Source organism: Pseudophryne corroboree, chromosome 6, assembly GCF_028390025.1.
Source record: "Pseudophryne corroboree isolate aPseCor3 chromosome 6, aPseCor3.hap2, whole genome shotgun sequence".
In the NCBI taxonomy this organism is placed as follows: Eukaryota; Metazoa; Chordata; class Amphibia; order Anura; family Myobatrachidae; genus Pseudophryne; species Pseudophryne corroboree.
Window position 1 is genome coordinate 234954709 of NC_086449.1, and position 26815 is coordinate 234981523.

At 44.6% G+C, this 26815-nt stretch overlaps 1 protein-coding gene across 11 annotated transcripts in view; it reads right to left on the bottom strand.

Moving 5' to 3' along the window:
• Positions 1-26815, bottom strand: part of DET1 (DET1 partner of COP1 E3 ubiquitin ligase) — a 154738-nt gene that overhangs the window by 702 nt on the left and 127221 nt on the right. The window contains exons 7-8 of one of the 11 annotated variants that reach the window (XR_010179202.1): positions 1467-1546; positions 696-777 (exon numbers count right to left, since the gene is read on the bottom strand). The exons of 8 other annotated variants lie outside the window; for them this stretch is intronic. The gene's annotated coding sequence lies outside the window, so the exon portion shown is untranslated. Of the gene's footprint in view, positions 1-695; positions 1547-26815 lie in introns of all 11 variants that reach the window. 2 more of the 11 variants (XR_010179200.1, XR_010179201.1) reach the window with 2 other exon arrangements.

The window sequence follows — 26815 nt, forward strand, 5'->3', positions numbered from 1 at the left end:
CACCACACACAAACTGGGTTTTCCCAGGTCCTTGCCTCAGTGTGAATGGGGTATTACAGAAGAAAAGCAATCACCAGTACCTTTGTATTACAAAGAATGTTAGTGAAACTCTTAGGACTGTACATGGATAATGTAAAAAAAGAGCACCGGCCTCTAAATAATTCTTTATACATTTTAAATACAGGGAAGAAACCATGCCTGTTTTGTATGGATCAGTAAACATTTTTTCTGTTCCAACAACCATTCTCCTCTCTAAGGGCGGTATTCTATTAGCTGCGGTAAAACACTGGACGCAAAAACGAATGGTTTCCCAATGTTTCATCGAGTTTTTTTAATTTTTTTTTTTACAGGCTGTCATATCAGATCTCCTGTAAAAAAAAAATGCCCTTTCTCCTGAAAACTGACAGGTTCAGTGAAAGGCGAAGCAAAATCCCCGATAAGATGTGTCTCATGCAGGCTTATCGTAGCTAATAGTATAGCCCCAGAAGAGAACTTTAGCCGCAGCTAATAGCATACCGCCCGAAAAGTGAACATACAATTGTACACGTAAAGATGGTGCTGGAATTTCTATTGTGCAAACATACAAATGGCATAGTCAAGAGGCCAACTATCATTTGTAGAAAGGGTCATTCACAGAAAGTTACAGGACAAAGTTACTGTCCTTTTTAGTCAAGAGAGAAAATGTGTGACTGTACCTACAGCTGTACCAGGTGTCCTGAACCTCAATAAGATGGAGCAAACGGCAAGTGCGACCATTATACATCCACATCTACTTTTCTGCAAATGACGGAGTTAAACAGTTTTGTTTAAAAAAATATATAATGGCCAGTGCCAGTCATGATTCAACAGCAAGCCACACAGAAGGCTTAGTTATTGCAAGTAAATCATACCAATGGTTTGATGTTTAACACTGTTCATTGAGCTACGAGGACTTACACTGTTAAAAAATAGTTGGACACTTACTACATTATAAATCCAAAAGTAACCAGAAATGACATGATATAACTAAGTGAGCATGAATAGTCTAAAGCATGGACACTTACCCATGCAAGTCTCCATTCTGCTCTGAGACTGCAGGCCCTTACAGTGCAATGGGAAAATTCAGTGTCTCACAGCAGAATAAGAGAAGGGGAAGCCTTCAGCGGACTACTCCGAGAGTAGGAGAGCTGGCAAATATATGTCTGATGCTTTGTCTAACAGAGATGATAATACGTAATCTTTAAATTGCTGAAAGGTTAGTGGAAGCCTGGAACAAGCTTCTTGACGAAGTAGCAAAGTTTAAAATGGTAAACAAAACTCACACGGTAAAGGACAAATGGATATTAGAAACCAATTAGCGCAAACATGACCGATATGTTCTTGAGACAGATAAGTAACTGGCCAGTTTAGCTGGATCGGCTGGTCATTAACTGCCTATACAATTCTATCACCATAAATTAACATTTTCCTAATGTAATAATAATCACTGCCTATAAATCATGCTTGTTCCTGAAATTTTCACTTTTTCCTTATTGCTTTCTCCATTTCTGTTGGGATCTAGTTGTCTCTGTATGTAAATGAGGACAAAAGAGATTCAAAATGTATTCTAGCTGGTTAGAAAGAAAAGAACTAAAAGTTACAAAACCATGAAAAGGATGAAAGGATGTATTTTTAAAATAATAATGTCCATAACAAATACGATGGTGGGTGTGTCTGCATTATCCCAAAAATTAGCTTCACATTTTTTTTTTGCCATTTGAAAGTATGAAAACAGGTGACAAATCCTACACAACAGGTCTGAAACCAAACAATCAGGGGCTCTCTTTAAGACAACAAAGCATATTTTCCTTTTCTACAGATTTTTTTCCATAAAATTAGATTATTCTTTACTTCAAAAATGACATTTGTATAACATATACTCAAAGTTCTGCATAAAATATCAAAATGCAACTGAATGTGATTCGCCCAGAGAACACAAATACAGACATACTTACATTTTACAGGGTGTATTAACAGCAGAGTAGTAGTCCTATTTGTTAGTAAAGCCATAAAACCGTATATAATTAATATGTATATCATAACATGCTAAATTAAACAAGGATGCATATATGAACCATGGAACACACACTTATCACTAATGTTTAGTTGTTATTGTTCATCATTAATCGGTATAGCACCCCCAGTTAGTGTAATCAGAGCAGGAATACCATGCCCGCATCACATGACAAACTACCTGCTGTAGAAAGTACATGTACTTTTATACATGATTCTCTAAGCAAAGTACAGTATTGTAATCAGTATTTATATGTTCACATGTGCACTAAGGGGTTTGAGCGATGAGAAAGGCTTGGTGAGAAGTAGGATTCTGTGTAGAGAAGAGAGGCAGGCGTGAAGTGTAGCCTATTCACCATAAGTACCATAAAAGCAAATGTTTCCATGGTAACCACTGTGTCCTTATATTCATGCTAAGACAATTGCGGGTGAAGGAGTTATACAGGAGTGACGGGTATTGCTACAGCTGTAAAAATATATTTTATTTGTGTCACATGAAATTTCTGCCTATTTGATGATTGGGAACATGAGCATGTATAGATAGGTTAATGCAATACAAAAAATGCAACGTTCTGGTTAGTGAAATGTCGGATACATTTTGCAGAGCTTATGTTCCTATTATAGTTATTTTACAGACGCCCATGTGGCATTGTTTTATATCCACCACACCTTGCTACGTTTTCCAAATGCCGCAAAGCAGCTGTGGAAGCCTGAACACGCCTAATACTTCACATTCAATTATTTAGTCAATGATTTTCCAGGACTAAAAAAAAAAAAAAAAGGGGATACATCCTCAGAGAAACACAGGAACCATAAATCAACAAAGGTGGATCACACAGCATAGATATAAGTATATTTATTGCATGTAGAACTAAATTGTAGTTATTTAGCATTCAAACAGACAGTATGTAGTTACTGTGTCGATATTCAGAACGTCGACAGGTTCATAATGTGTACACTGACAATGACATGTTGAAAATGTCAACATTATGAACATATGAGCAGTAGGGTTAGAATACTGTTAGGGTAGAATAGCACTGCCGACACAAATGTCGACATTTTGAACATGCTGACATTGTAACCATGCCAATATTGTATACTGCATCCAAACAGAATCCTAAAATGTGGCATTTAGTTCTTTTCAGTCAAAACAAAAAGGTCTTCATTTTATATATATAATAAGAATTTACTTACCGATAATTCTATTTCTCGTAGTCCGTAGTGGATGCTGGGAACTCCGTAAGGACCATGGGGAATAGCGGCTCCGCAGGAGACTGGGCACAAAAGTAAAGCTTTAGGACTACCTGGTGTGCACTGGCTCCTCCCCCTATGACCCTCCTCCAAGCCTCAGTTAGGATACTGTGCCCGGACGAGCGTACACAATAAGGAAGGATTTATGAATCCCGGGTAAGACTCATACCAGCCACACCAATCACACCGTACAACCTGTGATCTGAACCCAGTTAACAGCATGATAACAGAGGAGCCTCTGGATAGATGGCTCACAACAACAATAACCCGATTTAGTTAACAATAACTATGTACAAGTATTGCAGACAATCCGCACTTGGGATGGGCGCCCAGCATCCACTACGGACTACGAGAAATAGAATTATCGGTAAGTAAATTCTTATTTTCTCTGACGTCCTAGTGGATGCTGGGAACTCCGTAAGGACCATGGGGATTATACCAAAGCTCCCAAACGGGCGGGAGAGTGCGGATGACTCTGCAGCACCGAATGAGAGAACTCCAGGTCCTCCTCAGCCAGGGTATCAAATTTGTAGAATTTAGCAAACGTGTTTGCCCCTGACCAAGTAGCTGCTCGGCAAAGTTGTAAAGCCGAGACCCCTCGGGCAGCCGCCCAAGATGAGCCCCCCTTCCTTGTGGAATGGGCTTTTACAGATTTTGGCTGTGGCAGGCCTGCCACAGAATGTGCAAGCTGAATTGTATTACAAATCCAACGAGCAATAGTCTGCTTAGAAGCAGGAGCACCCAACTTGTTGGGTGCATACAGGATAAACAGCGAGTCAGATTTTCTGACTCCAGCCGTCCTGAAAACATATATTTTCAGGGCCCTGACTATGTCCAACAACTTGGAGTCCTCCAAGTCACTAGTAGCCGCAGGTACCACAATAGGTTGGTTCAGATGAAAAGCTGAAACCACCTTAGGGAGAAAATGAGGACGAGTCCTCAATTCCGCCCTGTCTGAATGGAAGATCAGATAATAAGAATTTACTTACCGATAATTCTATTTCTCGGAGTCCGTAGTGGATGCTGGGGTTCCTGAAAGGACCATGGGGAATAGCGGCTCCGCAGGAGACAGGGCACAAAAAGTAAAGCTTTAGGATCAGGTGGTGTGCACTGGCTCCTCCCCCTATGACCCTCCTCCAAGCCTCAGTTAGGATACTGTGCCCGGACGAGCGTACACAATAAGGAAGGATTTATGAATCCCGGGTAAGACTCATACCAGCCACACCAATCACACTGTACAACCTGTGATCTGAACCCAGTTAACAGTATGATAACAGCGGAGCCTCTGAAAGATGGCTCACAACAATAATAACCCGATTTTTGTAACTATGTACAAGTATTGCAGATAATCCGCACTTGGGATGGGCGCCCAGCATCCACTACGGACTCCGAGAAATAGAATTATCGGTAAGTAAATTCTTATTTTCTCTATCGTCCTAGTGGATGCTGGGGTTCCTGAAAGGACCATGGGGATTATACCAAAGCTCCCAAACGGGCGGGAGAGTGCGGATGACTCTGCAGCACCGAATGAGAGAACTCCAGGTCCTCCTTAGCCAGGTTATCAAATTTGTAGGATTTTACAAACGTGTTTGCCCCTGACTAAATAGCCGCTCGGCAAAGTTGTAAAGCCGAGACCCCTCGGGCAGCCGCCCAAGATGAGCCCACCTTCCTTGTGGAATGGGCATTTACATATTTTGGCTGTGGCAGGCCTGCCACAGAATGTGCAAGCTGAATTGTATTACACATCCAACTAGCAAAAGTCTGCTTAGAAGCAAGAGCACCCAGTTTGTTGGGTGCATACAGGATAACAGCAAGTCAGTTTTCCTGACTCAAGCCGTCCTGGAACCTATATTTTCAGGGCCCTGACCACATCTAGCAACTTGGAGTCCTCCAAGTCCCTAGTAGGCGCAAGACACCACAATAAGGTGGTTCAGGTGAAACACTGACACCACCTTAGGGAGAGAACTGGGGACGAGTCCGCAGCTCTGCCCTGTCCGAATGGACAAACAGATATGGGCTTTTTTGAGAAAAAAACCACCAATTTGACACTCGCCTGGTCCAGGCCAGGTCCAAGAGCATGTTCACTTTTCATGTGAGATGCTTCAAATCCACAGATTTGACTGGTTTTAAACCAATGTGTTTTGAGGAATCCCAGAACTACGTTGAGATCCCACAGTGCCACTGGAGGCACAAAAGGGGGTTGTATATGCAATACTCCCTTGACAAACTTCTGGACTTCAGGAACTGAAGCCAATTCTTTCTGGAAGAAAAATCGACAGGGCCGAAATTTGAACCTTAATGGACCCCAATTTGAGGCCCATAGACACTCCTGTTTGCAGGAAATGCAGGAATCGACCGAGTTGAAATTTCTTCGTGGGGCCTTCCTGGCCTCACACCACGCAACATATTTTCGCCACATGTGGTGATAATGTTGTGCGGTCACCTCCTTTCTGGCTTTGACCAGGGTAGGAATGACCTCTTCCTGAATGCCTTTTCCCTTAGGATCCGGCGTTCCACCGCCATGCCGTCAAACGCAGCTGCGGTAAGTCTTGGAACAGACATGGTACTTGCTGAAACAAGTCCCTTCTTAGCGGCAGAGGCCATAAGTCCTCTGTGAGCATCTCTTGAAGTTCCGGGTACCAAGTCCTTCTTGGCCAATCCGGAGCCATGAGTATAGTTCTTACTCCTCTACGTCTTATAATTCTCAGTACCTTAGGTATGAAAAGCAGAGGATGGAACACATACACCGACTGGTACACCCACGGTGTTACCAGAACGTCCACAGCTATTGCCTGAGGGTCTCTTAACCTGGCGCAATACCTGTCCCGTTTTTTGTTCAGACGGGACGCCATCATGTCCACCTTTGGTAATTCCCAACGGTTTACAATCATGTGGAAAACTTCCCCATGAAGTTCCCACTCTGCCGGGTGGAGGTCGTGCCTACTGAGGAAGTCTGCTTCCCAGTTTCCATTCCCGGAATGAAACACTGCTGACAGTGCTATCACATGATTTTCCGCCCAGCGAAAAGTCCTTGCAGTTTTTGCCACTGCCCTCCTGCTTCTTGTGCCGCCCTGTCTATTTACGTGGGCGACTGCCGTGATGTTTTATCCCACTGGATCAATACCGGCTGACCTTGAAGCAGAGGTCTTGCTAAGCTTAAAGCATTATAAATTTACCCTTAGCTATATTTATGTGGAGAAAAGTCTCCAGACTTGATCACACTCCCTGGAAATTTTTTCCTTGTGTGACTGCTCCCCAGCCTCTCGGGCTGGCCTCCGTGGTCACCAACATCCAAAACTGAATGCCGAATCTGCGGCCCTCTAGAAGATGAGCACTCTGTAACCACCACAGGAGAGACACCCTTGTCCTTGGATATAGGGTTATCCGCTGATGCATCTGAAGATGCGATCCGGACCATTTGTCCAGCAGATCCCACTGAAAAGTTCTTGCATGAAATCTGCCGACTGGAATTGCTTCGAAGGAAGTCACCATTTTTTTACCATGGCCCTTGTGCAATGATGCACTGATTTTAGGAGGTTCCTGACTAGCTCGGATAACTCCCTGGCTTTCTCTTCCGGGAGAAACACCTTTTTCTGGACTGTGTCCAGAATCATCCCTAAGCACAGGAGACTTGTTGTCGGGATCAGCTGCGATTTTGGAATATTTAGAATCCACCCCTGCTGTTGTAACAGTATCCGAGATAGTGCTACTCCGACCTCCAACTGTTCCCTGGACTTTGCCCTTATCAGGAGATCGTCCAAGTAAGGGATAATTAAGACGCCTTTTCTTCGAAGAAGAACCATCATTTCGGCCATTACCTTGGTAAAGACCCGGGGTGCCGTGGACAATCCAAACGGCAGCGTCTGAAACTGATAGTGACAGTTCTGTACCACGAACCTGAGGTACCCTTAGTGATGAGGGCAAATTTGGGACATGGAGGTAAGCATCCCTGATGTCTCGGGACACCATATAGTCCCCTTCTTCCCGGTTCGTTATCACTGCTCTGAGTGACTCCACCTTGATTTGAACCTTTGTAAGTGTTCAAATTTTTTTAGATTTAGAATAGGTCTCACCTAGCCTTCTGGCTTCAGTACCACAATATAGTGTGGAATAATACCCCTTTTCTTGTTGTAGGAGGGGTAATTTAATTATCACCTGCTGGGAATACAGCTCGTGAATTGTTTCCCATACTGCCTCCTTGTCGGAGGGAGACCTTGGTAAAGCAGACTTCAGGAGCCTGCGCAGGGGAAACGTCTCGACATTCCAATCTGTACCCCTGGGATACTACTTGTAGGATCCAGGGGTCCTGTACGGTCTCAGCGTCATGCTGAGAGCTTGTCAGAAGCGGTGGAACGCTTCTGTTCATGGGAATGGGCTGCCTGCTGCAGTCTTCTTCCCTTTCCTCTATCCCTGGGCAGATATGACTCTTATAGGGACGAAAGGACTGAAGCTGAAAAGACGGTGTCTTTTTCTGCAGAGATGTGACTTAGGGTAAAAACGGTGGATTTTCCAGCAGTTGCCGTGGCCACCAGGTCCGATGGACCGACCCCAAATAACTCCTCTTCCTTTATACGGCAATACACCTTTGTGCCGTTTGGAAACTGCATCACCTGACCACTGTCGTGTCCATAAACATCTTCTGGCAGATATGGACATCGCACTTACTCTTGATGCCAGAGTGCAAATATCCCTCTGTGCATCTCGCATATATAGAAATGCATCCTTTAAATGCTCTATAGTCAATAAAATACTGTCCCTGTCAAGGGTATCAATATTTTTAGTCAGGGAATCCGACCAAGCCACCCCAGCGCTGCACATCCAGGCTGAGGCGATCGCTGGTCGCAGTATAACACCAGTATGTGTGTATATACCTTTTTAGGATATTTTCCAGCCTCTCAGCTGGCTCCTTGAGGGCGGCCCTATCTATAGACGGTACCGCCACTTGTTTTGATAAGCGTGTGAGCGCCTTATCCACCCTGAGGGGTGTTTCCCACCGCGCCTTAACTTCTGGCGGGAAAGGGTATACCGCCCATATTTTCTATCGGGGGGAACCCACGCATCATCACACACTTCATTTAATTTATCTGATTCAGGAAAAACTACGGTAGTTTTTTCACATCCCACATAATACCCTCTTTTGTGGTACTTGTAGTATCAGAAATATGTAACACCTCCTTCATTGCCCTTAACGTGTGGCCCTAATAAGGAATACGTTTGTTTATTCACCGTCGACACTGGATTCAGTGTCCCTGTCTGTGTCTGTGTCGACCGACTAAAGTAAACGGGCGTTTTAAAACCCCTGACGGTGTTTTTGAGACGTCTGGACCGGTACTAATTGTTTGTCGGCCGTCTCATGTCGTCAACCGACCTTGCCGCGTGTTGACATTATCACGTAATTCTCTAAATAAGCCATCCATTCCGGTGTCGACTCCCTAGAGAGTGACATCACCATTACAGGCAATTGCTCCGCCTCCTCACCAACATCGTCCTCATACATGTCGACACACACGTACCGACACACAGCACACACACAGGGAATGCTCTGATAGAGGACAGGACCTACTAGCCCTTTGGAGAGACAGAGGGAGAGTTTGCCAGCACACACCAAAAACGCTATAATTATATAGGGACAACCTTATATAAGTGTTTTCCCTTATAGCATCTTTTTTATATATTTCTAACGCCAAATTAGTGCCCCCCCCTCTCTGTTTTAACCCTGTTTCTGTAGTGCAGTGCAGGGGAGAGCCTGGGAGCCTTCCCTCCAGCCTTTCTGTGAGGGAAAATGGCGCTGTGTGCTGAGGAGATAGGCCCCGCCCCTTTTTCGGCGGCCTAGTCTCCCGCTCTTAACGGATTCTGGCAGGGGTTAAATATCTCCATATAGCCCCCGGAGGCTATATGTGAGGTATTTTTAGCCAAAAATAGGTTTTCATTGCCTCCCAGGGCGCCCCCCTCCCAGCGCCCTGCACCCTCAGTGACTGCCGTGTGAAGTGTGCTGAGAGGAAATGGCGCACAGCTGCAGTGCTGTGCGCTACCTTAAGAAGACTGAGGAGTCTTCATGCCGCCGATTCTGGACCTTCTTCTTGTTTCAGCATCTGCAAGGGGGCCGGCGGCGAGGCTCCGGTGACCATCCAGGCTGTACCTGTGATCGTCCCTCTGGAGCTAATGTCCAGTAGCCAAGAAGCCAATCCATCCTGCACGCAGGTGAGTTCACTTCTTCTCCCCTAAGTCCCTCGTTGCAGTGATCCTGTTGCCAGCAGGACTCACTGTAAAATAAAAAACCTAAGCTAAACTTTTCTAAGCAGCTCTTTAGGAGAGCCACCTAGATTGCACCCTTCTCGGCCGGGCACAAAAATCTAACTGAGGCTTGGAGGAGGGTCATAGGGGGAGGAGCCAGTGCACACCACCTGATCCTAAAGCTTTACTTTTTGTGCCCTGTCTCCTGCGGAGCCGCTATTCCCCATGGTCCTTTCAGGAACCCCAGCATCCACTAGGACGATAGAGAAAAGGGCTTTTACAGGATAAAGCCGCCAATTCTGACACGCGCCTGGCCGAGGCCAGGGCCAACAGCATGACCACTTTCCATGTGAGATATTTTAACTCCACAGATTCAAGTGGTTCAAACCATTGTGACTTTAGGAACCCCAAAACTACATTGAGATCCCAAGGTGCCACTGGAGGCACAAAAAAGAAGGCTGTATATGCAGTACCCCTTTTACAAACGTCTGAACTTCAGGAACTGAAGCTAGTTCTTTCTGGAAGAAAATTGACAGGGCCGAAATTTGAACCTTAATGGACCCCAATTTTAGGCCCATAGACACTCCTGTTTGCAGGAAATGCAGGAATCGACCTAGTTGAAATTCCTCCACCGGGGCCTTACTGGCCTCGCACCACGCAACATATTTTCGCCAAATGCGGTGATAATGCTTTGCGGTTACATCCTTCCTGGCTTTGATCAGGGTAGGGATGACTTCATCCGGAATGCCTTTTTCTTTCAGGATCCGGCGTTCAACCGCCCTGCCGTCAAACGCAGCCGCGGTAAGTCTTGGAATAGACAGGGTCCTTGATGGAGCAGGTCCCTTCTTAGAGGTAGAGGCCACGGGTCCTCCGTGAGCATCTCTTGAAGTTCCGGTTACCAAGTCCTTCTTGGCCAATCCGGAGCCACGAGTATAGTTCTTACTCCCCTCCGTCTTATAATTCTCAGTACTTTTGGTAAGAGAGGAAGAGGAGGGAACACATACACTGACTGGTACACCCACGGTGTTACCAGAGCGTCCACAGCTATTGCCTGAGGGTCCCTTGACCTGGCGCAATACCTGTCCAATTTTTTGTTTAGGCGGGACGCCATCATGTCCACCTTTGGTTTTTCCCAACGGTTTACAATCATGTGGAAGACTTCTGCTGAGGAAGTCTGTTTCCCAGTTGTCCACTCCCGGAATGAACACTGCTGACAATGCTATCACATGATTTTCCGCCCAGCGAAAAATCCTTGCAGCTTCTGCCATTGCCCTCCTGCTTCTTGTGCCGCCCTGTCTGTCTACGTGGGCGACTGCCGTGATGTTGTCCGACTGGATCAGCACCGGCAGACCTTGAAGCAGAGGTCTTGCTTGGCTTAGGGCATTGTAAATGGCCCTTAGCTCCAAGATATTTATGTGAAGTGATGTCTCCAGGCTTGACCACAAGCCCTGGAAATTTCTTCCCTGTGTGACTGCTACCCAGCCTCGCAGGCTGGCATCCGTGGTCACCAAGACCCAGACCTGAATGCCGAATCTGCGCCCTCTAGAAGATGAGCACTCTGCAACCACCACAGGAGAGACACCCTTGTCTTTGGTGACAGGGTTATCCGCTGATGCATCTGAAGATGCGATCCGGACCATTTTTCCAGCAGGTCCCACTGGAAAGTTCTTGCGTGGAATCTGCCGAATGGAATTGCTTCGTAGGAAGCCACCATTTTTCCCAGGACCCTTGTGCACTGATGCACTGACACTTGGCCTGGTTTTAGGAGGTTTCTGACTAGTTCGGATAACTTCCTGGCTTTCTCCTCCTGGAGAAACACCTTTTTCTGAACTGTGTCCAGGATCATCCTTAGGAATAGAAGACGTGTCGTCGGGATCAGCTGCGATTTTGGAATATTAAGAATCCAACCGTGCTGCCGCAACACTACTTGAGATAGTGCTAGCCCGACTACCAACTGTTCCCTGGATCTTGCCCTTATCCGGAGATCGTCCAAGTAAGGGATAATTAAAACTCCCTTCCTTCGAAGGAGTATCATCATTTCGGCCATTACTTTGGTAAAGACCCGGGGTGCCGTGGACAAACCAAACGGCAGCGTCTGAAACTGATAGTGACAGTTCTGTACCACAAACCTGAGGTACCCTTGGTGAGAAGGGTCCTTGATGTCCAGAGACACCATATAATCCCCTTCTTCCAGGTTTGCAATCACCGCTCTGAGTGACTCCATCTTGAATTTGAACCTTTGTATGTAAGTGTTCAAGGATTTCAGATTTAAATTAGGTCTCACCGAGCCGTCCGGCTTCGGTACCACAACAAGCGTGGAATAATACCCCTTTCCCTGTTGTAGGAGGGGTACCTTGATTATCACCTGCTGGGAATACAGCTTGTGAATGGCTTCCCATACCGCCTCCCTGTCGGAGGGAGACGTCGGTAAAGCAGACTTTAGGAAACGGCGAAAGGGGAGACGTCTCGAATTCCAATTTGTACCCCTGAGATACCACCTGAAGGATCCAGGGGTCCACCTGTGAGTGAGCCCACTGCACGCTGAAATTTTTGAGACGGGCACCCACCGTGTCTGAGTCCGCTTGTAAAGCCCCAGCGTCATGCTGAGGACTTGGCAGAAAACGGGAGAAGGCTTCTGTTCCTGGGAACTGGCTGTTTGCTGCAGCCTTTTTCCTCTCCCTCTGCCACGGGGCAGAAATGAGGAGCCTTTTGCCCGCTTGCCCTTATGGGGCCCAAAGGACTGCGCCTGATAATACGGCGTCTTCTTATGTTGAGAGGCTACCTGGGGTAAAAATGTGGATTTCCCAGCCGTTGCCGTGGCCACCAGGTCTTTAGACATACCCCAAATAACTCCTCCCTTTTATAAGGCGATACTTCCATATGCCTTTTGGAATCAGCATCACCTGACCACTGTCTTGTCCATAACCCTCTTCTGGCAGAAATGGACAGCGCACTTACTCTTGATGCCAGTCGGCAAATATCCCTCTGTGCATCACGCCTATATAGAAAAGCATCTTTTAAATGCTCTATAGTCAGTAATATACTGTCCCTATCTAGGGTATCAATATTGTCAGTCAGGGAATCCGACCAAGCCACCCCAGCACTGCACATCCAGGCTGAGGCGATTGCTGGTCGCAGTATCACACCCGTGTGAGTGTATATACACTTTACTGCTTTCTGTCAGCAGGTTCCTTAAGGGCGGCCGTATCCGGGGACGGTAGTGCCACCTGTTTAGACAAGCGTGTGAGCGCTTTATTCACCCTAGGGGGTGTTTCCCAACGTGCCCTATCCTCTGGCGGGAAGGGGTATGATGCTAATAACTTTTTAGGAATTAACAGTTTTTATCGGGGGAAACCCACGCATCATCACACACTTCATTTAATTCCTCAGATGCAGGAAAAACTACAGGCAGTTTTTTCTCACCCAACATAATACCCTTTTTAATGGTACTGGTATTATCAGAAATGTGTAAAAACATTTTCCATAGCCTCAATCATGTAACGTGTGGCCCTACTGGAAGTCACATTCGTCTCTTAATCGTCGACACTGGAGTCAGTATCCGTGTCGGCGTCTGTATCTGCCATCTGCGGTAACGGGCGTTTTAGAGCCCCTGATGGCTTTTGAGACCCCTGGACAGGCACAGGTTGAGTCGCCGGCTGTCTCATGTCATCAATCTTTTGTAAAGAGCTGACACTGTCACATATTCCTTCCATAAGCTCATACACTCAGGTGTCGACTCCCTGGGGGGTGACATCTCTGTTACAGGCAATTTCTCCGCCTCCACATCATTTTCCTCCTCATACATGTTGACACAACGTACCGACACACAGCACACACACAGGGAATGCTCTGATAGAGGACAGGACCCCACTAGCCCTTTGGGGAGACAGAGGGAGAGTATGCCAGCACACACCAGAGCGCTATATATATACAGGGATAACCTTATATAAGTGTTTTTCCCATTATAGCTGCTGCGCCTAATTAGTGCCCCCCTCTCTTTTTTAACCCCTTTCTGTAGTGTAGTAACTGCAGGGGAGAGCCAGGGAGCTTCCCTCCAACGGAGCTGTGAGAGAAAATGGCGCCAGTGTGCTGAGGAGATAGGCTCCGCCCCCTTCTCGGCTGCCTTTTCTCCCGTTTTTCTGTGGAATCTGGCAGGGGTTAAAATTCATCCATATAGCCCTGGGGGCTATATGTGATGTATTTTCGCCAGCCAAGGTGTTTTATTGCTGCTCAGGGCGCCCCCCCCTAGCGCCCTGCACCCTCAGTGACCGAAGTGTGAAGTGTGCTGAGGAGCAATGGCGCACAGCTGCAGTGCTGTGCGCTACCTTGGTGAAGACAGGATGTCTTCTGCCGCCGATTTTCCGGACCTCTTCTTGCTTCTGGCTCTGTAAGGGGGCCGGCGGCGCGGCTCTGGGACCGGACTCCGAGGCTGGGCCTGTGTTCGGTCCCTCTGGAGCTAATGGTGTCCAGTAGCCTAAGAAGCCCAATCCACTCTGCACGCAGGTGAGTTCGCTTCTTCTCCCCTTAGTCCCTCGATGCAGTGAGCCTGTTGCCAGCAGGTCTCACTGAAAATAAAAAACCTAAAACTAAACTTTCACTAAGAAGCTCAGGAGAGCCCCTAGTGTGCACCCTTCTCGGTCGGGCACAAAAATCTAACTGACGCTTGGAGGAGGGTCATAGGGGGAGGAGCCAGTGCACACCAGGTAGTCCTAAAGCTTTACTTTTGTGCCCAGTCTCCTGCGGAGCCGCTATTCCCCATGGTCCTTACGGAGTTCCCAGCATCCACTAGGACGTCAGAGAAATATATATATATATATATATATATATATACACACACAGGTTGAGTATCCCTTATCCAAAATGCTTGGGACCAGAGGTATTTTGGATATCGGATTTTTCCGTATTTTGGAATAATTGCATACCATAATGAGATATCATGGTGATGTGACCCAAGTCTAAGCACAGAATACATTTCTATTTCATATACACCTTATACACACAGCCTGAAGGTCATTTTAGACAATATTTTTAATAACTTTGTGCATTAAACAAAGTGTGTATACATTCACACAATTCATTTATGTTTCATATACACCTTATACACACAGGCTGAAGGTCATTTAATACAATATTTTTAATTACTTTGTGTATTAAACAAAGTTTGTGTACATTGAGCCATCAGAAAACAAAGGTTTCACTATCTCAGTCTCACTCAAAAAATTCCGTATTTCGGAATATTTGGATATGGGATACTCAACCTGTGTGTGTATATATATATATATATATATATATATATATATATACACACACATACATATACACACTGCTCAAAAAAATAAAGGGAACACTAAAATAACACATCCTAGATCTGAATGAATGAAATATTCTTATTAAATACTTTGTTCTTTACATAGTTGAATGTGCTGACAACTAAATCACACAAAAATTATCAATGGAAATTTATTAACCCATGGAGGTCTGGATTTGGAGTCACCCTCAAAATTAAAGTGGAAACACACACTACAGGCTGATCCAACTTTGATATAATGTCCTTAAAACAAGTCAAAATGAGGCTCAGTAATACTTATATTCTTATACTTTAATCCATGTAAATGTCAGCTGTCTGAATGACTTAGTAGGAGCATGTGACCGGATCAAATAAAGAAGTGCTTTTGCTGCTCAAGGAGACGCGGGTTACCATGGCGCTGGAGCGCAAGCCGTCTCGTTCCAGTGTCATGTAACCCGATCAAGTGGTTTAATCACGTGATGAGAACGGCTTCCCCTGCACTGTGTAATGTAAACACATTACGGCGCCGGAGCTTAGGGTCTTCGGCTCCGGTGAACCAGGAGCGTCGGTGTAGTCAGCGCTGCCTTAGGTAGCGTTTGGACTGCATTATATTTCCACTGATTGTAGTCATATTGAGCCACACATTCTATTCCTTTAGTATGTCGGTAAAACACTATACAAGTTTTATGTCCCGTCCCGCTTGGTTCTTATTGGTCGGGTACACTGTCACTCCCAACTGCTTATCCTCATATTTGCTCTAACTACAACAGTGCATTATGGGTACACTGATCAATTATGGTCAGTTTGGTGTATTAGAATAAGTTAAGATAAGGTGTATGCACGTTATGAGATTCACACACATTAATGGTATAATTCACTATGAATTAGGATTCAAAAATTACACTTATTTACGAGTTAACTACAAATAAATTTAGCACCAATGAAATTGACCAGGGAAATTATGTCATCAGTCTTCCCCTATAGAAGTCTGAATCCAGTCCCCATGCCTCATTGCATGGATACTGGATCACTACTGATTGTCCTTTGGAGGGTAAGGTTCTCCCATATTACATTTTGAACAAGGCTCCGTTTAACTTATTACGTCTATGTATGTCCATTTCCACTAACATGTATAGTGGCATATATCTTAATATCTGTATTTCAATATCTGTATTTTGCCTAATGTTATTTTTAATAACACGAATATTCATACTATGTATTGTATCTCATTGGGTGGGTTAACATTAACAACGTGTATTGGTGGGTCACTATATGATAGGTAATTTGTGGGCAATCCATAATTACTTTTATTTATTTATTATTGGGCTATCATATATATACACGCCATGTGTATTTATTTGGTGGGTTTATGCATTGAAATACCCAAAGGTACCAATTGATATTGTCTAATTGATCCTCTACGTCCCTTATCTGTATGAAATTATAAGGATAGTTTATCTGTATCCGCATTGTACATCTCTAATTGACCCATGAGGTATGCAATTATGTTATTATATGTTTTCTATAGAAGTCACAGATATCATTGTAATCATAATATTTGATTGACATTATATCAATAAAATTATTGGGGATACTTATGGTATGTCTCCTGGCATGCTTTGAACTATTGCCATGGTGTCCTATACATGATGTGATAGTATTTGATAATGATCTAAGGGATGACACATTATAATCCATCTTGATTAGTGTATTATATTTGATACAACATCATTTTTCTTAAGAGGGCATAAGTGAGGGTTGTTTCTAACAGCAGGCCCCTTTTTGTCTTAATAAGGCCAGATATATATTAATCATTGATAATTAACTTGTCAGGTCCACTTTTGCATAAATTTGTTGATCCCACCACTCATTTGATTGTCACACACATTGGAATCTTATGAAATCTATGAGGTATGTGATATTCTATCCAGATGTACGAATAATGTAATAGTTCTTAATACACATGACCACTACAAAAATTAATTATACTCTAATTAGGCTGGATTGATGTTGCCACAGTACGCCATAGTGATGCTTTGAATTCTCCTATTCGAACAATCCTGGTTGATTATCTAGGCTCGTTCTATTTGAGTGGCATTGTTATCAAAGGTATGTCTGGTGACTAATTATGTTACCTATGGATTTAAAATCGTTTCTCCATCTCCACAATCATGTTGATTGTTCATTGATTATTCCTTGTTCCGTTGTATCATGTCTTGCACACTCCTGTATCCTGTTTTTGGACTGTTCTTATCATTATCTTTGTTTTATGTATGTAAAATTGTAATATATTGATTAAGTTGTCTTATAATTTTTTAGACACACCCCTGATGAAGTCTTATTAGACGAAACGCGTTGGTTTACCGTTTTGTTTTTGATGTCATCTCTGAATACTTATTGAGGAAGAATAAAGACAGCAGAAAGTTGTCTACATTCCTCTACATCCTTTTAGTGGATTGTCATAGGAGAAATTACATCATAATGTCTATGTAATATGATGGACACATATCATGCTTTTGTATTTTAATAAAAATGTTTTATGAAGGAACAGTTCATTTTATGTTTTAAAATCTGAACAATAGTAATTGTGAAACCTTTTTAGGGTTCTTTTAAGTACTAAGGATTGAACTAATTCCTGGGCGCCCATTTTCCTCTATTTCTTTCACCTCACTTCCTATATTCAGTTCCTTCTAACAAGGAACTTAGTGGAACCAGGCAGCCCATCTTAGAAACAATACATCTCGGATATTGGATATTTCCTTTTAGAACAGCGCAGGAGGAGAGTTTTTTTCTGTATATATATATATATATATATATATATATATATATACAGGTTGAGTCTCCCTTATCCAAAATGCTTGGAACCAGGGGTATTTTGGATATGGGATTTTTCCGTATTTTGGAATAATTGCATACCATAATGAGATATCATGGTGATGGGACCTAAATCTAAGCACAGAATGCATTTGTTACATATACACCTTACACACACAGCCTGAAGGTCATTTTAGCCAATATTTTTTATAACTTTGTGCATTAAACAAAGTGTGTATACATTCACACAATTCATTTATGTTTCATATACACCGTATACACACAGCCTGAAGGTCATTTAATACAATATTTTTAATAACTTTGTGTATTAAACAAAGTTTGTGTACATTGAGCCATCAGAAAACAAAGGTTTCACTATCTCAATCTCACTCAAAAAAGTCCGTATTTCGGAATATTCCGTATTTCGGAATATTTGGATATGGGATACTCAACCTATATATATATATATATATATATATATATATATATATATTTATTTATTTTATTTTTATATTGGATGGCCGGGACTGCGTGTCTAAGGAACTTGCTTGCGTAGATGCCCTTCCATTTACAGTGCCCTTGCTGGGGACCGGAAACCAATATATTGCTCGAAGGACGGCACCCTTACAGCTAACATAATAGAGCACTGGATCCCATGTTGTAGGTCGACAGTCCAGAATTTTTACTTAAATTCTTGTCAGGAATTGACGAAAGGAATTGAAGTAAAAATTCTGAAATGTCAACCTACAGCATGGGATCCAGTGCTTTATTATGTAAGACGTAAGAGTGCCGTCCTCCAAGATATATATTTTATTTTACCAGTATGGCAGATGTAAGGGGATGGACGTAGAATATATCCTAAGGGGTCTATTCAATTGATCCGACAAGTCGGAAAAACGGCCTTTTCCGACTTTTTAAGGTTGACTCTTGATTCAAGCTATTCAAGTCATTTAACGTTTGTTCAACTTGTCGGAATACACGTGGATCGGCCAATTAGCCGTCGATCCACGTATATTGTCAAATTTACGGCATGTCCAACAGGTTTTAGGCCCGTTTTCGACAATGGTGATCCGACATTAAAAAAAGTCGGATCTGCATTGTCAAAAACGGGCTAAACCTGTCAGAAATAGTTTCGTTTCACTGTTCACTTCATCACCTTGACAAAGGGGCGGCTGTGCCCCAAAATATTGGCTTTTTGTGATGCAATAAATTTGCGTGTCTACACTTGTTTTGGATAAAGTCACAAAGTCGTCTCCTGAGTGCCGCTTCTTGTTAGACCAGCCTCGTTATACATTTACCCGTCCGGATGGCACCGGAGCAAATTATACATTGTGGGTGAGTGCCGATCCACCAACTATATATACTATATATATATACTATATATATATATATATATATATACACACACACACATATATACACATATATACATACACTTTTTTCATTTTTTATTACACACACACACACACACACAGATCTATATATTTAAGGTATGGTACAGCGGTAGTTAATGTTAGATTTTTTTTGGAGTACTTTTTCATTTCTTGAGGGGGAGGGAGGGACTTTTTGTTCATATTGTTTCATTTTTTTTTTTACATTTAATTATACATTAAAACCCCAGTCATAATAACGAAGTTGAGAACGATGACCAAGAAATGCTTAAAGCATATCTTAATGTCCTTTAAAAGCATCTTCATGCTGATACACTAACACATTATACCATTTCCTAAGAATAAACATAATTGCGTTAATTTTGGTTGCAGGTATCTTACATTAACAATTGGGGCAGGAAATGCATCAAACTATACAGGATGTCTATAGCGTGGTGGGACTTTAGTTTCTCCATGAAGCGATACAAAATGGGCTTTTCAGGTTAAAATTTCTCTGTACATCAACCTTCAGAGGAAAAACTAATTTTTCATCATTAGCAATATTTCTATATTAATGCACAGCAATACAGTAGAAACAAGCATTTTGGTACACATACTGTTCCTCAACATGAAAAATTCAATACCTATGTACCTTGTTTTCATTCTATCAAACAGAGGTGCAGCATGAGTGTGTTTGCACCATTCTTAATGTGAAGTGTTACCTAGCAACAGGCTGGTTTGCTTGGCAAGTATAAATAGAATCTTAATGCCATTTGTAGGGAAATCCAACAAAAAAAGTATTTAAAAGTATGAATGTGTATTTGAAAGATAAAATCAAAACATTTTCATCATCTCATCTTAATCATAAAACAGACAGTAGCAATCACATCAGTTATAACCTACAGTGGTGACATTACTTCTGCATTATGTGGGGAAAACAAAATTACCTATTTCAGTACTGGGCATGCTGCAGGGAAACTACAGTGACTAAAAAAACATACTGATGGTGGTAATTCTCAAAGGATTCAGCTCAACTATCTGGATTTAAAGGCTTCTAGATTGAACGCATGACTTTAAAAACTGTACAGCAGAGAATATGACAGAACCAAATATAGAATAGTATTAAGTTCTTAAAATGCAGCATATACATCTCTCTCTGGTCACGGAACCTCCGTAATTGCTATAGTGAGACGGGCTTTCCTGACCGGAGAGATTGAGAGTCCCTGGATACATGTATTGTGATTGGCTAACTTTTTTATCTGTGTGATGTACGTGCCTAAAGCTTGTGGATTAAAACTGAAAACTTTTATGACACATTACACTATATTTGCACACCCTTTTTTGTTTTCTTGCATTATACACCATTTCTATTGAGTGAATGAAGGGGAGCTGCATTTAAAAAAGTTAACCTTTAACTTAATGTACCCACTCCTAAAAAAAAATCTGAGATTTTACTTACCGGTAAATCTATTTCTCGTAGTCCGTAGTGGATGCTGGGGACTCCGTAAGGACCATGGGGAATAGACGGGCTCCGCAGGAGACATGGGCACTTTAAGAAAGAATTTAGATTCTGGTGTGCTCTGGCTCCTCCCTCTATGTCCCTCCTCCAGACCTCAGTTAGAGAAACTGTGCCCGGAAGAGCTGACAGTACAAGGAAAGGATTTTGGGAATCCAGGGCAAGATACATACCAGCCACACCAATCACACCGTATAACTTGTGATAACTTTACCCAGTTAACAGTATGAACAACAACAGAGCATCAGATCAACCCTGATGCAACTATAACATAGCCCTTATTTAAGCAATAACTATATACAAGCATTGCAGAAGAAGTCCGCACTTGGGACGGGCGCCCAGCATCCACTACGGACTACGAGAAATAGATTTACCGGTAAGTAAAATCTTATTTTCTCTAACGTCCTAGTGGATGCTGGGGACTCCGTAAGGACCATGGGGATTATACCAAAGCTCCCAAACGGGCGGGAGAGTGCGGATGACTCTGCAGCACCGATTGAGCAAACACAAGGTCCTCCTCAGCCAGGGTATCAAACTTGTAGAATTTTGCAAAAGTGTTTGAACTTGACCAAGTATCCGCTCGGCAAAGCTGTAAACCTTCCTTGTGGAATGGGCCTTAACTGATTTAGGTAGCGTCAACCCAGCCGCAGAATGAGCCTGCTGAATCGTGTTACAGATCCAGCGAGCAATAGTTTGCTTTGAAGCAGATGCCCCAAGCTTGTTGGACGCATACAGTATAAACAAAGATTCTGTTTTACTGACCCTAGCCGTTCTGGCTATATAAACCTTCAAAGCCCTGACCACATCCAGTGACTCGGAATCCTCCAAGTCAGTAGTAGCCACAGGCACCACAATAGGTTGGTTTATATGAAAGAATGAAACCACTTTCGGCAGAAATTGTGGGCGGGTCCGCAATTCTGCTCTATCCGCATGGAAACCAGATAAGGGCTTTTATGTGACAAAGCCGCCAATTCTGACACACGCCTGGCCGAAGCCAAGGCCAAGAGCATGACCACCTTCCACGTGAGATATTTCAATTCCACCGTTTTGAGTGGTTCAAACCAGTGTGATTTCAGGAAACTCAACACCGCGTTAAGATCCCAAGGTGCCACTGGAGGCACAAAAGGGGGCTGAATATGCAGCACTCCCTTTACAAATGTCTGAACTTCAGGCAGAGAAGCCAGTTATTTTTGAAATAAAATGGATAAGGCCGAAATCTGAACCTTAATGGAACCCAATTTTAGGCCCAAAGTCACTCCCGACTGTAGGAAGTGAAGGAAACGGCCCAGCTGGAATTCTTCCGTAGGGGCATTCCTGGCCTCACACCAAGAAACATATTTTCGCCATATACGGTGATAATGTTGAGCCGTTACATCCTTCCTAGCCTTTATCAGCGTAGGAATAACTTCATCCGGAATGCCTTTTTCTGCTAGGATCCGGCGTTCAACCGCCATGCCATCAAACGCAGCCGCGGTAAGTCTTGGAACAGAAAGGGCCCCTGTTGCAACAAGTCTCGTCTTAGAGGCAGAGGCTACGGGTCCTCTGTGAGCATTTCTTGCAGGTCCGGATACCAAGTCCTCCTTGGCCAATCCGGAACGATGAGTATTGTTCTCACTCCTCTTTTTCTTATGATTCTCAGCACCTTGGGTATGAGAGGAAGAGGAGGAAATACATAGACCGACTGGAACACCCACGGTGTCACCAGTGCGTCCACAGCTATAGCCTGAGGGTCTCTTGACCTGGCCCAATACCTCTGTAGCTTTTTGTTGAGGCAGGACGCCATCATGTCCACCTGTGGCAGTTCCCACCGACTTGCAATCTGCGTGAAGACTTCTTGATGAAGTCCCCACTCTCCCGGGTGGAGGTCGTGCCTGCTGAGGAAGTCTGCTTCCCAGTTGTCCACTCCCGGAATGAACACTGCTGACAGTGCGCTTACGTGATTCTCTGCCCAGCGAAGAATTATGGTGGCTTCTACCATCGCCACCCTGCTCCTTGTGCCGCCTTGGCGGTTTACATGAGCCACTGCGGTGATGTTGTCTGACTGAATCAGAACCGGTTGGTCGCGAAGCAGGGACTCCGCTTGACGTAGGGCGTTGTATATGGCCCTTAGTTCCAGGATGTTGATGTGAAGGCAAGTCTCCTGTCTTGACCACAGCCCTTGGAAATTTCTTCCCTGTGTGACTGCCCCCCACCCTCGGAGGCTTGCATCCGTGGTCACCAGGACCCAGTCCTGAATGCCGAATCTGCGACCTTCGAGAAGGTGAGCGCTCTGCAGCCACCACAGGATAGACACCCTGGCCCTGGGGGATAGGGTGATTAACCGATGCATCTGAAGATGTGATCCGGACCACTTGTCCAATAGATCCCATTGAAAGGTCCTCGCATGGAACCTGCCGAAGGGAATGGCCTCGTATGATGCCACCATCTTTCCCAGGACTCGCGTGCAGTGATGCACCGACACCTGTTTTGGTTTTAATAGGTCTCTGACCAGTGTCATGAGCTCCTGAGCCTTCTCCATCGGGAGATAAACCCTCTTCTGGTCTGTGTCCAGAATCATGCCCAAGAAAGGCAGACGAGTCGTAGGAATCAACTGCGACTTTGGAATATTTAGAATCAGCCGTGTTGTTGTAACACTTCCAGAGAGCGTGCTACGCTGATCAGCAACTGCTCCCTTGACCTCGCTTTTATGAGGAGATCGTCCAAGTCTGGGATAATTGTGACCCCTTGCTTCCGCAGGAGTACCACTATTTTCGCCATTACCTTGGTAAATATTCTCGGTGCCGTGGAGAGACCAAACGGCAACGTCTGGAATTTGTAATGACAATCCTGTACCACAAATCTGAGGTACACCTGATGAGGTGGATAAATGGGGACATGCAGATTGTCACAACTGAGGGCCTGAGCTGACGGGAGGCAGCCTCAGTTGTAGGGGCTGAGATGTACCGGAACCTGGGAGGTTGTATCAGACCCCTGGACATGTAAGTAACATGAATAATAACTGCCCGAAGGCGTGACCACGACAACTTGGATAAAAGTCAATGATGTTTATTATGACAACTCCGCAACACAGCAGCAGTAAAAGAAAACGTAAAAGTCAGCAAATAATAAATACAGTTCCTGGGTACTACAGGATGGCAGGAGCCACAGGGCACTGGTAGTGTGAGATAGTTCTTATGATCTTCTAGATGGAAAGTCCTTACCAGGCCCGACTGTAGCAATGGAGATAACCCAGGATTGTACCAGCTGGTGTTCCAGGAAAAGCTGGGTTGCTGAAGGTAAAACAGCTGCTGTGGATACTGGCTGGAACCAGACTGTTGTTAGCACGGAGTGGATACTGGCTGGAACCAGTTAAATAATAAATGAACTTGGGAGCGATGAAATATGAACTGAAATGTAGAACTTGAGAGCGGAGAAATAATAATACCGGTGGAGAGTGGTAAAGTGTAGAAAGGACACCGGCCCTTTAAGGGAAGCTGTACTCAGCTGAAAGCTGAGCTGGAAGCAGGTAATGGTGTAGCTGGAAACAGATGAATCCACAATGGATTGGAGAGTCAGGCTACACCGCAGGTGGAATGCTGGTGCGGGTCTCTATGGTGGAAGTCTTGAGACAGGAGCTGGAACCTGGAAGACAATCACAGGAGAGAGACAAACAGGAACTAGGTTTGACAACCAAAGCACTGACGCCTTCCTTGCTCAGGCACAGTGTATTTATACCTGCAGCAAGGAAGGGATTGGCTAGGCAATTATGCAGATTAACAATACTGACAACAGATTGGAGGAAATGATCAGCTGACAGAATCCAAGATGGCTGCGCCCATGCAGACACTTGGAGGGAAGTTTGGTTTGTAATCCATGTGGTAATGAAAACAGTAATGGAGGCGCCGGCCACTGGAGACAGGAGACGCCAGGCTGACAAGTGCACATCCAACCACGCGGACACAGCGGAGGCCGCGGCTGACGTAATCGCCACTCTGACACTCTGCATGCAGAAGCTCAGGGACGGCGGCGGAGGCCGCGGGAGACGCCACGCCAGATGTAATATGGCGTTACTGTGACAGCGTCTCAGAGAGACAGGAGAGGATACAGGAATGTACACATCAGGATAACAGATGGGATCCGGTCCTGGAGCGCTGAGCCAGCCTTAGGAGGCATCTGATGGGTAAGAAATGGCGTCCAGATACCCGGATCGTGACAGCACCCCCCCCTTTAGGAGTGGCCCCAGGACACTTCTTTGGCTTTTGAGGAAACCTGGAATGGAATCTCCGGACCAAGGCAGGAGCATGGACATCAGAAGCATTGGTCCACGACCGTTCCTCAGGACCATAACCCTTCCAGTCAATAAGATATTGTAGTTGACCGTAACGGTGACGTGAGTCCAGGATCTTGGCCACTTCATACTCAACGCCTCGTTGAGTTTGGACTTTCGGAGTTGGAGGAAGTGAGGAATGAAACCGATTCAAGATCAGCGGTTTCAACAGGGAAACATGGAATGTCCTGGGTATTTTTAAGAAGGGAGGCAACTGGAGTCTGTAAGCAACAGGATTGATGACTTGTTCAATCTTGAAAGGACCGATATAGCGAGGTGCAAACTTCATACTGGGAACTCTTAACCTCAAATTCTTCGTGGATAACCATACCCGATCACCCACCTTGAGAGCAGGAACTGCTCGACGCTTCTTATCCGCAAACTTCTTGTACCTGAACGATGCCTTGAGCAGAGCTGATCGTACGCTCTTCCAGATATTGGCAAACTGATGCAAGGTGATATCCACTGCGGGAACCGAAGTTGCTGGAAGCGGTTGGAACTCAGGGACTTTAGGGTGGAATCCAAAGTTAGTGAAGAATGGTGTTGAAGCAGATGAAGAATGATACTGGTTGTTATGACAGAACTCGGCCCAGGGAAGTAATTGAACCCAGTCATCTTGAGAGGAGGACACATAGATGCGGAGGAAGGCCTCCAAGTCCTGATTCACCCTCTCGGTTTGACCATTGGTCTGAGGATGGTAAGCCGTGGAAAACTTTAGCTTGACTTGGAGGACTTGACATAAACTTCGCCAGAATTTGGCTGTGAATTGAACTCCTCGATCTGAGATAATTTCTTCAGGAAGACCGTGGAGTTGGAAGATCTCTTGTATGAATACTTGGGCCAACTTGGAAGCTGACGGAAGACCGGTGAGAGGAATGAAGTGTGCCATCTTGGTGAACCGGTCAACTACCACCCAGATGGTATTGAACTTGTTGCACATGGGTAAGTCTGTAATGAAATCCATCGACAAGTGGGTCCATGGTCGACGGGGAACGGATAGTGGAACCAGTTGCCCCGCAGGCGACTGGCGGGATACTTTATGTTGGGCACACTTTGGGCAAGATGCAATAAACTCCAGGACGTCTTTTTTCAGAGTTGGCCACCAATAGGACCTAGAGATAAACTCCAGGGTTTTTTGGATACCTGTATGTCCGGCAAAACGGGAAGCATGGGCCCAATGCATGAGCTTCTTCCTTAGCATCGGCTTCACAAAACTTTTCCCTGATGGGGGCGTAGAGTCCATCCCTACCGTGGAGAATGCCAACGGATTTATAATAGGATGCTTGTCTGAAGACTCTGACTCATTTTCTTGCTCCCATGAGCGGGAAAGGGCATCGGCCTTGCGATTCTGAGAGCCCGGACAGAACTGGAGTTTAAAGTCGAACCTGGAAAAGAAAAGTGCCCATCTGGCCTGACGAGGGTTGAGACATTGTGCGCCCTTCAGGTATAAAAGGTTCTTGTGGTCTGTAAGTATGGTGATTAAATGAGAAGCTCCCTCCAACAGATACCTCCACTCTTCTAGAGCGAGCTTGATGGCTAGCAACTCCTGGTCGCCAATGGCATAGTTGCGCTCAGCTGGGGAGAACTTCCGGGAGAAGAAACTGCAAGGATGTAAATGGCCATCTTTAGCCCTCTGAGATAACACCGCTCCTACTCCAACGGAGGAGGCATCCACCTCTAGGATGAAAGGAGAGTCGATGTCAGGCTGTTTCAGGACAGGCGCAGAGATGAACCTCTGTTTTAAAAGATGAAAAGCTTGCATGGCTTCTTCAGACCACTTGGACGGGTTAGCACCCTTCTTGGTGAAAGCAGTAATAGGCGCCACAATGGTGGAAAAGTCTCGTATAAACTTTCGGTAATAATTGGCGAACCCTAAGAACCTCTGGACCCCTTTGAGGGTTAAGGGTACCGGCCAATTCTGAATTGCTTGTAGTTTCTCAGGATCCATCTCTAGTCCGGAACCGGACACAATGTACCCTAGAAACGGAATGGACTTGACTTCAAAG